A 4,877-nucleotide genomic window follows, 5' to 3' on the forward strand; every position below is an offset into this window, starting at 1 on the left:
CATGATTTAGAGCAGGGGTGTCCAACTCATTTTCACCAGGGGCCAGATCTACCTCGCGGTTACCTTCAAAGGGCCGAATGTAATTTCAAGTCCTTACAGTTAAGGAGTAGTTACATTTATACAGTCCTAAAATTATTTCAGTCATTTGAAGGCAATTATGAGGCAGATGTGGCCCCAGGTAAAAATGAGTTTGATACCCCTGATTTAGAGGGAATATTGAGTTCACCTTAAAATGTAACAATATTGTCTTTTGGAAGTTGAAGAAAATAGATTAATGAACTTATGTATATAGAATTCCATATGTGATATATCTTAGTGTCTATACTCCCTTAGGCCCCCCAGATTCCTAGCATTGTATCTAACCATCAATTTAAAAAATTACTATTTGATAAGTAATACATCCAGAATACTAATAAGTGGTCCCAGGACAAAAGATCATAGCAGGTGTATTTAAGTGAAGGATTTCATGTAAGTCAAATTATTTTATCCCATTTTGGTTGGCTTTTTATAGAATTCTGTATGAAGGACCAGAGTTTTAAAAAGTACTTTAGACCATAATAATAAATATGTCTCAGGAAGAGTTGTGCTATGAGGTATCTGATAGAACTTCCTTCTTTTCTGTTTTACTCTATTTGTGAATATAGGTGGAAAGGAAGAAATACACGGATGCCAACTCTCTAAGGTCTGGATGACTTTGCACATTATTTGAAGACTTCCAATGGATGAAAGGCTTTTGTTTATTGGTTAAGACCTATAATTCAAGATCCTTTGGCTACCTCTAGTGGCATACATCTCATTAAATGTAATAAACACTATTAATAATTTTATAATTGAACATATATGTGCATGCCTCTGGGTGAAGGAAGAGGATATTCAGATGGCAATGGAAAGAATGGTAATTAAACTTTTCTCACCAAATCTCTGGTGCTGTTCTCAAGTAAAACATTGTTACTCCCAACACAATTCAGAATGAGCTTATTTCTTCTATATCTTGATTCATTATTGTCAGAACAAATCTATTTGGTTCCCTCCAGAAAACAATTGAGGAATAACACTTCACACCTGCATTATGTTAGTGTCATTATGATTTTTCTTTCTCCTACGGATTCCCATGTTAAGTTAATTTGAATGAATTTCAATTACTTAAGTGACACAGCATATCTTCTCCTAATATGTCTAAAAATTACAGATAAGACTTATCACCTTTGAAACGGACTTTAATCTGTACAAATAACTGAATACTCAACAAGGCTGTGATACAATAACCACAAGAAATTTCTCTCTGGCCAAAATTCTCATCATGTATGCCTATGCAATATAATGTTGTGAGGCGCATAGAGTTTACTTTTCAGGTTGAGATAAGTCAAAGCTAGCATTTACTAAAACATGCTACTTAAAACTCCAGGTAAAGTTTATACAAAATGAAAATAGACTCATAATTAAAATGACCAAAGAACACAAAGTGTTTTTTACCACTTTTATATTATTGTCCATTCATTTTTATATATTTGTTTATTAAATTATTTATTCAATTAGAGCCACAGTTTCTGGCTCTAAATCTTCTACTCAGAAGATTAAGAATTATATCTTATTCTAAACACTTCACTGTGTAATAGAAAGATCAGCTGTCAGTCTCTGAACATCAATTCGTAAACTAATACTAGATCATTCAGACCAACTATTGAATCTCTTTTCCAGGTGCTACCTCTTTTAGCAATAGGGTTTTCTACTTTTGGGAGCTATAACTTTTCTACCATTTTCTTTACGTCTTTAAGGTCTCTGCCACCATCTCTTCTATGTCTGGTTTATTAATTGTTACCACTTTACCTAATCTTTATTCTAAAAAATATATTTTTTCAAAAGATCTATAAAGAGATAAACTTCATTAATGATATAGTTATTCCTTACAATTTGCTAAAGCCTATTTTGTTATACCTTTAAAATTATTATCTTAAGAAGTTGATATTTCTGAAAATGTCATAATTACATAGAATTAATAAAATTTGACCTGAAATCTTGGTTCTACTTAATCAAAATTTCTTTTATTCTAATATACTAAACTTAAGCTAAACAAAATTATTTGGTATGCTTGATATGATACTAAATATAGTCACACTGGACCATGAAGCCATGACTGGCAAGCTCATATAATAATCTTTAATAATTTTATGTCTGAAAGAGTAAATAGAAAGTAGATGTTTGTTATCCTTCACTGAATGAATGGATGGGAACTGGGCCAGCACTCAGAAAACACTGCTATTAAGTATTGTATATACATTTTTCAGCAACAGATTCCTTATTTCAAATGACACCTCAGGCAATAATTTATTATTATCTAAAATACATTAAATAAAATTATGTTGATGAAACATCAATCTTAAGTACAAATTCTTAAAATGTTCATTTTAAGTCATTAAATAGCAACAAGAAAGCTATTATATCAAACTCAGTAACCTGGAATCTAGTTTTGCTGTCATATGTCACTTTTAATACCTAATATATTTCTTTAAAATAGCTAACTTTTAATGAACTTGAAACTAAGAAGAGAAACCTCTGTTCAAGATGGTGGAGTAGGTAAAGGCCATGATCATACCACATAATCACATCACAACTACAAGTAAATTATGGAAGAACCATCATTGAGAACCACCTGAAAACTAGCTGAATGGATTCCCTCTAACTTAGAGTATAATGAAGAAGCCACATTGAGACTGGGAGGAGGGGCAGAGAATGTCAACCAACAGATCCCACACCCATGTGTGGTGGTTAAGTACTGAAGGGGAAAACAACTACAGGGGTCCTCCCAAGGAGCAAGGGGTCCCAGCACCACAGACCCCTCAGCCCAGAGTGTCAGTGTCGGGAAGAGAAGTCCTCATAACATCTGGCTGAGAAAACGGGAAGAACTGCAAGTGAGTGGAGGGCTTCTAGTAGAAGGTCAATGGTTTTAAAGTTAAATCACTCAAATATCTAAAAACTGCTCACATTCCTTTTCCTAAACATAAAAAGCACAAAATAAGCTAACAAAACTTACAATACAGTGTTTATATCATGACATTTTTAGAATACAGCATACCAATTTCACTTGCCATTATACACTTTTAAATCCTCACAGAGGATGTGTTAATTAATTTTACATCAGGGAAAGAGGAAGGGAGAGACAGAGAGAGAAACATGTATGTGAAGGAGAAACATTGATCGGTTGCCTCCCATAAGCACTTCATCTGAAGATCAAAACCATGACCTAGAAATGGGCTCTGACTGGGGTTTGAAACAGCAACCCTTTGTGTATGGGACAATGCTCCAGCCAACTAAGCCACAGGGCCAGGGCCATTGTACACATTTTTGTGACATTATGCCATTTAATTTCCCTGGCTTATATATGTATTTAGAATATTTCTTCCTAAATTTTATTATTTATTGTTATTCAGTTACAATTGTCCCCATTTTCCTGCTATTATTTCCCCCACCTTACCCACCTCCTACATTCAAACCCTCACCATTGTCTTTGTCCATGGGTCCTTTATACATGTTCCTTGATGACCCTTGCATCTAAATTTAAGAATAAGAGTAGAAGAAGAGAGGAAGAAAATTGAAGATTAAGGAAGAATATTGAGAATATTTTTTTAAGTTCAGAATGTAAAACTTTCAATCAAGGGTATGTTTAGAAGAACTTCAAATACATTTACAGAAGTAACCAAGGAAGCTTTATACAAAGCTCTGAATTATATTTTCACCACAATTAATTTTGAAGATAGTCAATCTTTCTATTTAAATATTTCTATTAAAGTTTTAATAGTTAAAATGTTAGAAAAATACCCTACACACAAAAAAATGACTCAAAACAAATTTGAAAATGGTTGCTATAATTCAGAAGGATCATGGAGAGAAACAATGGAAAATAACAAGAAAAGAGAGGGAAGAGCCAGCACTTGTTCCTAAAAGACCAGGATGTGGGATTTGGACTTCATCCTCTAAATGACCTCCAAAAATAGGAGTGTGCCCCACTTTCAAATGATGAACCAGTGACGAAGCAAATACAGGGTGGGGTAAAAGTAGGTTTACAGTTGAGTATACCACACAGTTTATTCCTGTATTATTATTTATAAATTATTGTAGCATTTTCCATATAGACAACTGTAAACCTAATTTGCCCTACCCTATATAAATACAGGTTTTTAAAACTTATTTTCTCAAACATAAAAATTATATGATAAACAAAACTTACATTATAGTGCATACCTCTAGTAGCTAGATGTATATATTTAGAGATAAATACGCATATTAGTAACAAACTATAGAAATGATCCCTGAAAGTATAGTCTAAGTAGGCTCATCAAGAAAAGAAGAGAGTAGACACCAATAAACACAATCAGAAATGAAAGAGGGGAGATAACAACTGATACCACAGAAATAGAAAGGATTGTAAGAAATTACTATGAAGAACTGTATGCCAAGAAATTTGAAAGCCTAGGGGAAATGGACAAATTTCTAGAAAAATATAATCTTCCAAAACTCAATGAAAGAATAGAAGAAAACCTGAATAGACCAATAACAGCAAAAGAAATTGAAGCAGTAATCAAAAAACTCCCATCACACAAAAGCCCTGGACCAGATGGTTTCACAGGAGAATTCTACAAAGCACTTAAGGAAAAGCTAACCCCTATTCTTCACAGACTGTTCCAAAAAACCCGAAAGGATGGAAAACTCCCAAAGTCCTTTTATGAAGCCAGCATCATCCTAATTCCAAAACCAGATAGAGACACAACAAAGAAAGAAAACTTCAGGCTAATATTGCTAATGAACACAGATGCTAAAATCCTCAACAAAATATTGGCAAACCGCATCCAACAACATATCCAAAAGATTATACTCCATGA

General features: G+C 33.4%; 1 pseudogene; it reads right to left on the reverse strand.

The window, feature by feature from the left end:
• Positions 1 to 4,240: 4,240 nt before the first annotated feature.
• On the reverse strand, positions 4,241 to 4,323 carry LOC119058846 (uncharacterized; annotated as a pseudogene).
• Between the last annotated feature and the right edge of the window lie 554 nt (positions 4,324 to 4,877).

This window comes from Artibeus jamaicensis, unplaced genomic scaffold, assembly GCF_021234435.1.
Source record: "Artibeus jamaicensis isolate MK-2021 breed Jamaican fruit bat unplaced genomic scaffold, CSHL_Jam_final contig_373, whole genome shotgun sequence".
Taxonomy (NCBI): domain Eukaryota; kingdom Metazoa; phylum Chordata; class Mammalia; order Chiroptera; family Phyllostomidae; genus Artibeus; species Artibeus jamaicensis.